Genomic DNA, 10050 nt, shown 5'->3' on the forward strand with positions numbered 1-10050 from the left:
TGTAGATCTCCTCTTCCAGATCCCCATGAAGAAATGTTGTCTTCACATCCATCTATTCTACCTCAAAATCAAAAGCAGTAGCAACAGATAAAAGTAATATGATAGAAGTTACCTTGGTAACAGGAGAAAAAATATCACCAAAATCAATTCCTGCCACCCGGGAATAACCTTTTGCTACCAACTGAGCTTATTTGTAGAAAGAATATAACACAAACCAACACCTATACCCATTTTGTGTGATAATACTAGTTCCATAAGTATTTCTAAAAAACCTCTCATGCACCCAAAAACCAAGCATATTACAATAAAATATCACTTTCTGAGAGAATAGGTACATGTACAAAAGGTAAAATTGGAGTATGTTCCCTCAAAGGAACAAGTGGAAGATATATTTACAAAGCCTCTTCCACATGATTCCTTTGAATATCTCACACATAAACTAGGAGTAGTCTCTACCTCATCAATTCATTAATTATTCTGACAGATCTTTCATATAAAAGAGGAGCAATACATATGTTGTTTTGATGACAAATCCCATGGTTGTTTTGATATTCATGTCACTTGTATTACTAATAGTACATCCGATGTAGTAACAGTGAATAGGTGCAGACAGTATAGGCTCAGGTGGGGTTGTGGTTATGAAAAAATCAACATTTTTCTTTTCGTAGGTGGATATTATGAAGAACAGTCGCGTATATATGCAATTTCTGATCTAGGTAGTCATGTATGTCTCTCTATGATGAAGGAACAGGGGGATGATGACGTTGATGCTTTTATGAACTTACTGGTTGATGAAGATACTTGATAGCCTAACTGATGGATGAGTTAATGTGATCATATCTAACAGTGAACAGTGGGCACAAGTTCAAGTGGGGCATTTGGTATGCTTCTAATAGTGCATTGATGCCATTATGATTTCTTTAGCATTCTGGTATGATGATGTTCATGATAGGTATATATCATGGATGATTCTACTAAATACACATATGTTGTTGAAGTGTTTGTTTCCACACTTAATCCTTATGATGCATATCATATATGGTGTATGATAGTTGATGATGACTATCATGGTCTTTTTTAGGTCTTTTGTTTTGGTTATAAATGTTATATTTGTACGTTGATGTAAATTTTATATAAAGACCCATGATGTAAATTGTTATATCCAGTCACGATTGAACTATTGGAGTCAAGTTCGTCATGTATGTAATCCCATTATTTTCGGAATTTGATGTAATGTTGAGTAAAATATGTAACCCTATTGTGTTGGGTAATTGATGTAAGCATGAGTCCTTGATGATAGGAAAGGTTATATTTGGTTGAGTCATAGCATCATGTACTTCTTTGTATATCTTCAATAAGTTTCAGCACATGCTCAGGGGGAGAATGGTCAGTGCTCATATTCAGCAGCATCAAACTATAAAAGAGGCCTCCATTTAGCATTGGTCAACCCTTTTCCCTTCCTATCAAAGGGGGAGAGATTTTTGGTGTTTTGGAATGCTTCGTAATTTGGGAGAGAAGCCTGCTATATCTATAGATGTAGTTGTAGGTATCTACCAATGGCGGTGACCAAACACCAAAGTGGTTGCAGAATGAGTCAACATGTCAACATGATGGTAGCGGAATGAGTATACAGGTTAGTACAGATGTGACAGAGATATTGGACAAAGGAATATCAGTTCAAAGAGAGTGGAAGGCTAAAATTGATGTTTTAAAAAGTATACGTGTGTCCTGTGAACAAAGGTCATGTATATACATGGTTATGGTGAAGCAAATTCAAGTACAGTTTCTACACCATAGTATTCTCAGTACCATGGGTCATTTCCATGGTATTGGCCCATAGTAATGAACATGACAATGGATATTCGATCCCGTCAAAGAATACCATCAGCATAATTATGGAATTGGCCTAAGGTATTGGCTAAGGCCTAAGTTATATAAAGAGATGGAGATCAAAGTGTTAATTGTGCATGTATTGGGTTATTAATGATTTTTTTGATGAAATAAGTGTGCACCAAGGAGTATGATAATGGATCAAATCTATTAGATATGAAATGACTATATATTGAATAATCTGCTTATGGTTTGATAGACCTGTGATGATGATTTTATGATGTGTATATGTTATGGGGTATGCCAAGATTTGGGTTTGATAGGTGTTCTAGTGTGAAACACATGTTTGACTCAGTAATTACATATTTTTACGCAGGTGTGCTTCAGAAAAACCGTGTAATATAATAATCTAATTCTGGATAGTCGTAGATAGATTCGTACACGGGTGTCAAGTATAAAGGGTGTGTACATACACGGAATATCTTTATAAGTTTCGTGTATATCTTCTATGGTTTTGTAGTATGAGATGATGATAATGGTTTATCTATTTTTTTATATTTCTTGTCATATGTCAATGAAGTCTCTTATAATTATTTGTGTTTGATAGTATTGTTTGGCCTGAATCTATTATGAAGTAAAGTATTGTCTTGTGATGATGCTTCTACGTGATAATCTATATGTGGTTCAATGATTTATGTTAGCTTCAGTATTTGTTTAGGTGATTGATTTAGTGGTACAGAGATAGAGATTCAGCTATCAATATTTTGAGATTTGTACATGAGTATGCTTTAGGGGAAACGCATGCACGTGCAGATATGAGTAAGAAAAGTAGTGTATATATTCTGACATGTCTATATAGGTTTTGCAGTGACAAAACCTGGTTTCAGTGATGAACAATATGTGGTCTAGTATTATGATGAAAGGGTATACAATGATATAAGTTGTTCTGGTTGATTTAACAAGTTATTTCTATGTTTGACTTAATGATATAGTTGGTTCAGTGATTAAGTGACTTGGTATAGTGTTGGTTTGAGTATTGTTGTCTGATGTTTGGATTGGATCCAATTTGAAACATTCTTAAAATTGATCCAAAAAGAAAAAAGGATAAGGGGGTTGTAGCTCCCTTATAGTAGAAGGAGGAAAATGAGAGAAGGTTGTAGCCTTTTGAAGGTGGGTGCTCGCTTACTGGTATGATTTTCTGCTTGTACAAGTTTTTAAGAAATTTATCTTTATAATAAAAGAAGAAGATAGAGATAATAACAGCAGCGGATTTTTCCCACATTAGGTTTCTACGTAGAAATCATGGTGTTCATGTGATGCTTGTGTGTGATGGCTTATTTTCTACTTATTGTACATGGTTATTGTTTAATTAATTTTTAATGAAGTACATATATACTGGTTGAAGTTAAACAGATGATGAACTAACTAAAAAAGTGAGTGAATTGGATATACGCTACTTGTCTTCATCACAGTTGTGTACATATGTAGGTTTACTTCATAATAGTTGTGCATAGAAATCTGAATAAGAAAAAAAAAGTTTAAATAGTTTAAAATACTTATTCACCCCCCCCCCCCTCCTCTACATATTTTCCCTAACAATTGGTATCAGAGCAGGTCCATAAGATGAATCTTGATCGCTTGAAGGCATATACATTAAGATGAGCAACTAATAAGTGTTGTAGAATGTAACTAGGTTTGGTCTTCATGATGACATGTAATTATGATCTTTGTAAATGATGAAATAAAAGGAATAAAATTATTTTTGTAATGCCTTGCTTCATGGGTTTCATGAGAAAATTTTTTGTTTCTAGATGGCTCCCATTGAGAGCCTTAGGATTTGTTATTAAGGTCAAAGGATTAATGTCATGTATGAAGATCTCTTCTTGAGCATATGTAAAATGTATCTGAGTCTATGTCTATGTCTAAATAGTCCTCCAAAATGACAAGCATAGTTCTCTTCATGTTGGTTTGAAGTAAAGATAAGACCTTCATGCTGGCTCACAATTAAAGGGACACATCTCTTCATTGGATCATGTCATCTTATTATGGAGACAAACTACTATATTTACCCACAAATTTTGTTCGCATTAGGACACACAAAATCAAATGTGTCTCTGAGATTTTCGCATATCAATCACAATGAAAAAGTTCGATCTCACTCTAAAATCCGAATAGGCAATCATAGTCAATAGTCCATAGATCTCTTTGAAGTTTTTGATGAATAATTGTTGTCATCAAGTTTGGATCTCCACAAGTACAGGTATGATCTCTCTGAATTCGGGCCATAGTCACAGTGACAAGAGAGGAGTCATGTCAAGATACATAAGGAAATCAGAACAGTGATTAAGGAACTTCGAGGGAATGATTAGGGCTAATCATAGAAACATGAGTTCATATGTCTGAAGAAAGGTTTCAGTGTCCTGAAAAGGAATCACAGTCCAATAGAGATACTATAGTTCAGTGGTATCAATGAAATCTGAAACCCCCTGCAATCACAGTGACAACAAGAATATTTGTGCTACACCATTTGGACAAGTATAAACATATTACAGTTTGATGCTAAAAGGAAACTACAGATTGGTAATTTGGAGACTAGGTTTCGGTGCTATCTAAAGAAGAACTCAGTGCCATCACAGAGGTAAGGCCTCATGATAGTGAGGAGGTCTCACAAAAGGATATCACGATGTGAAGATAGTGATAAGATTTCGATGATGACAATGTCTCATTGCTCAGAAGTTCAAAGAGGAAGAGGAGGAGTCAAGAAGAAGGCTGACTATCAAAGAGGATGTGTGTCTTAGTCTTGGAGTGGCTATTAGGTCAAGGGTCTTGGTCTTGGTATTCGTCAATTGGAATCTCTATAAAAATAATTTGTGTGGGTTTTCCTCTCAAAGAGTAAGAGGTTTTGGCCCTGGTAGAAAGCCAACATCTTGTGTTCTTGTCTCTTTTGGTTTGGTAACTATTTGATGAAGTAAGAAAAAACACTCTAATAATAACAAGAGAAGATTATGCTAACAAGAAAAAGTAAAAAGTACCTCACAAATAGTTATCATCGTCATAAGAATCTTATTATCCTAATTGCCCTAGATTCTTCAACATGGTATCAGAGCTAAGGTGTTGAAGTCAAAGGAAGCGCATCAAAGCAATTTGAAGGTTATCAAAGAAAAATATCAAGATCTATATTAAAGAATCAAATCCTAGATCGAAGAAGCAGTATACAATAACAAGAGATTTTGTTTCCATAGACATTATCAAAAGGCCACAAAGACCCTCATCAAGTTTTCTACAAATCAATATAGCTCGAAGGACCTTAAAAACAAAGATCACATCATCTTGGAGAAAGTCAAAACCCTAGAATCAGTTCTGATCTACACTACAAAAGAAGGCGAATTATATTGAAGGGAAGAAGGCATTGTCATTATCTTCAAGCAATGATCCTCTCCTTGCCCTAGAAAAATATCATCCGAGGAAGCAACAAATCATCCTTATCAAACGAAGCAACCTTTTTTATTGGAGAAAGGATTTTTCATTTCGAAGAAGATCATCCAAGAGGGAGCTCTAATACATCTTCTTCAACCATCATCAAAGTGATCAAGTAGAAGATTTCATCTTCACTTTTCAAGTAAGTATCTTTCATTCTTTAATTTATTTGGTAAAATGACTTCGTGTTTTCAAGGAGATTTATAAATTGGATGGATCATAAAATTCTTTGCATGAAGAAGAAGGATAGACATTTTCCTCTAAGAAGTTGAATTCATTGAACATATCCAAAGGTTTCCTTTGATTCATGGAAAGGGACACTCATGAAAGATCCCCTCATATAGCAATATTGGAGACATCAAAGAGATGCATATGATAAACTCATTCTCTGAAGGTATGATAAAGAATGTCACATGAATTAGATCTGATCTACACAAAAGTAAAAGATATCTAAGGATGAAGCATATATTCATAAGATATCATATGCAAGATCCAGGAAAGAAGATAATCATCATGCACTAACTGATAATTAAGGTAACAAATATCCATAGGATAAGAAACTTACATCATTCAACTTGTGATTTCTATACAAGATAGAAGAAAACAAGTTGAAAGACAAAAGTGTTGAGGACTCAAATATTTGTTGGAAGAAAGGAAGTTTGGAAAATTCTGATACTCAGAAAAGTGAAGAAGAGCATAGCCGAGATTTAATGCTATGGAAGTAAAAGATTATGTGCTTTAATGGAAATATTGTTCTTAAGTTTAAGAAGTAAAATAACACGAAAAAAATAGAGAAGAAGTGCATTTCATGGAATAAATGGAGGAAGATAAAAGAAAGGAAGAACAAGGAGGTAGAAGAATTAGAAGTAAAAGCTTGTGACACCTCCATAGGAAAACATGAAGGATCATTGGAACAAAATCTATGGTATACAACTTTGGAAGATATAGCTCTTGGTGACCTCATTGGAAGATCAAAGGAAGAAGTCATCCAAGACAGGTCTAATCATACATCAGTTTAAAAGGGAAACATCTGTTGAATAAGAATATGAGAGATGGAACTCTCATTTGAGGATTCATTGATCAAGAATGGAGAAATTGTTTCATTAGAATATCTAACTTGTGGAGTTCATGGGATGATGGTATGATGACATGAGAAATGAAGCAGATCAATGGGTTGAAGATCTTTTCAGTCAATGAATTTGTTGAAAGAAGCCTAGATGACCTAAAGGTAAAATGAGGTATGTATGCTTGTATTTAATATTATAAATTCATGTCATATGGTTGGAGGTAACATGGATCACTACTTCTATATTGAGAAGCATGATAAAGGGAAAAGGATCTCCTCCTCTGAAAGGATGCAAAAAGGTATAAGTCACACTAGAAGAAATCAACATAATATGTCCTGATATGAAGTATGAGGTGGCCGACTGCAATTAAGGAACTCTAATTGGAAGCTCCTGGGAATAAAGTGTGTAAGGAAGGAATAGATCGTGAAAGATGCAACCATGATGAAGTTTATCAACATCCAAAATACCAAAGAAGATTTGACTAGGAAATATCCCGAAAAGATATGAAGACTCTGATGGATGTTTGAAAAAGATGGAGACGCTTGACAATGGATATCTTTGGGATATGTGTTAATGGGTATGTAGGATGTTGATACCTACAGGAAGATGTCATGATGAAGATCCATCTCATAAGGTACTATTTGATTTAATTTTACTTTTTGTTTTCTTGAATAATATCTGGATGGGTTTATCCAGGGCTACTGGAACAAGAGTTGTAAGTGCAAGTACAACTAGTATTCATGTGGTGGGTGGAAATTCCTGAAAGAAGCATGATGAGAATGAAGTAGCCATATGAAGAAGGTTCCAAATATGTACCAATAAGGCTACTTTCCATGAAGAAAGGAATCACATGATGAACCAAGAAGGAAAGTGATGGATGGCTAATGCCCTACAAGAAAGAAGCTCGACTAAATTCCATGACATTAAGGAAAGAAATTAATCAAGGAGTTTTAGGACCCACAAAGAAGAATTTTTTGATGAAAAGAGAGTCCCCAGTTGAGAGGGAGCTCTGACAAGCCCCTAATTAAGTGTGAGCTTGGGCAAGTCCCTGATTAGAGGGAGCTTGGGTACATTCCTTTACAGGAATGGGCATATCTTCCCTCATTGAGAGGGAGAGATAGAAACAACATTCTTGTATTCAGTTAGGAAGAATGAATGGAGGATTTGGTAATCATCTAGCATTTGATACTCTTTGAGGATGTATAGGGCATCCAAGAGAAGAGTAGGAAAGAGTACCGATATTCTTTGAGGGCTAGGAACCCAAGATAAGAATAGTCCTAGAAGGTCATACTCAGTGAACACTCGTGTGGGTATGTACCTTGAGAAACAATGACGAAGGTGTCTATAGTTATTGGTCTCACCAACATTGCGCCCTCGTCTAATGAGAGATAGATTTGTTAGTTAAAGCCTTGTTGTGGAAACAATTTTGGTTACTATTATGCTATACAGATGGGTTACCAATCTGATTTTTCTTATGAGAAATTATTTGGATTGATAATGACCAAGTACCATTATGAATACCTCCCTAGTTAAGAGGGATTGTTGTATAATGTAACTGGGTTCAGTCTTCATAATGAAATGTAATTATGATATTTGTAAATGATGAAATAAAAGGAATAAAATTATTTTTGTAATGCCTTGCTTCATGGGTTTTATGAGCAAATTTTTTTATTTCTAGATGGCTTTCATTGAGAGCCTTAGGATTTTTTATTAAGGTCAAAGGATTAAAGTCATGTATTAAGAGCTCTTCATGAGAATATGTAAAATTTATATGATTCTATGTCTATGTCTAAATAGTCGTCCAAAATGACAAGCATAGTCCTCTTCATGTCGGCTTCAAGTAAAAATAAGACCTCCATGTCACCTCACAGTTAAAGGGACACATCTCTTCATTGGATCATGTCAGATTATTATGGAGACAAAATAATATATATACCTAGGAAGTCTCTTCACATTAGGAAACATAAAATTGAATGTGTCTCTGAGATTTTCGCATATCAATCACAGTGAAGAAGTTCGATCTCACTCTGAAATCTGAATAGGAAATCACAGTCAATAATCCGTGGAGCTCTCTAAAGTTTTGGATGAATAATTGCAAACATCAAGTTTGGATCTCCACAATTACAAGTATGATCTCTCTAAATTCGGGCCACAGTCACAGTGACAAGAAAGGAGTCAAGTCAAGATACATAAGGAACTCAGAACAGTGATAAAGTAACAGTGAGGGAATGATTAGGGCTAATCACATAAACATGAGTTCATATGTTTGAAGAAAGGTTTTGAAGTCCTAAAAAGGAACCACATTCCAATAGAGATACTACAGTTTAGTGGTATCAATGAAATTCCGAACCCTCTACAATCATAGTGACAACAAGAATCTTTGTGCCATAGAGTTTGGGCAAATATTAACATATTATAATTTGGTGCTAAAATGAAACTACATATTGGTAATATGGAGATTGGTTTTCAGTGCTATCTAAAGAAGAACTCAGTGTCATCACATAAGTAAGGTCTCATGACAGTGAGGAGGTCTCACAAAAGGAGATCGCGATGTGAAGACAATGATAGGATTCCGATGATGACAATGTCTCGTTGCTTAGAAGGTCAAAGAGGAAGAGGAGGAGTTAAGAAGAAGAAGGTTGATTGTCAACGAGGACATGTGTCTTAGTCTTGGAGTGGCTATTATTTCAAGGGTCTTGGTCTTGGTATTCGTCAATTGGAATCTCTATAATAATAATTTATATAGGTTTTCATCTCAAAGAGTGAGAAGTTTTGGCCATGATAGAAATCCAACATCTTTTGTTCTTGTCTCTTTTGTTTTGGTAACTATTTGATGAAGTAAGAAAAAACAATTTAATAATAACAAGACAAGCTTATGCTAATAAGAAAAATTAAATAGTACCTCACAAATAGTTATCATTGTCATAAGAATCTTATTAACCTAATTGCCCTAGATTCTTTAACAAGAAGGAGCAGCATCTATGAACCCACCATTGTTTAATGGATCCAATCTGGTTTTCTAGAAAGTCATAACAAGAGCTTACCTACATTCACTTGGAGCGGATGTTTGGGGAATCATTGAAGGAGGCTATCAATATCAATCCTCCTTTCCCATAGATGAAGAATAAGATAAAAAGTATAAGACCAAGCGATTTAATGCTCTGTTAGGAAGCTTGGAAGAATCAGAATTTGTCAAAGTCATGCAACTAAATTACCACAAAGGCTATATGGGACAAGATCATCCAAAATTATGAAGGTGATAACAAGGTAAAAAGCGCAAAACTTCAAACTCTTAGGAATCAATATGAAACTCTTAAAATGCACAATGATGAAAGTATTGCAAGTTTATTTCTTAGGGTAGATGATATCATTAATTCAATGAGAAATATTGGTAATGAAATAAAAAATCATCACTAATTGAGAAAAACTTAAGATCTTTAACCCAAAAATTCGATTGGAAAGTCTCTTCCATGTAAGAAATACAGGATTTTAAGAACCTTATTATTGAAGAGTTGCATGGGATTTTAATAGGCTATGAAAGGATAAAAGGAGATGTAACCACCCTCCTCCCACATCTACCCAAGTAACTGGCCAATCAAGGTAAACATGTGAGAGAGGATACTATGATATGATTCAACCTCCTTGGTGACCTTAAGGAAATGTAATCGATAGAAAC

This window comes from Pinus tabuliformis, chromosome X, assembly GCF_031772625.1.
Source record: "Pinus tabuliformis cultivar Carrire ecotype Pingquan chromosome X, CPIR1, whole genome shotgun sequence".
Lineage (NCBI taxonomy): Eukaryota > Viridiplantae > Streptophyta > Pinopsida > Pinales > Pinaceae > Pinus > Pinus tabuliformis.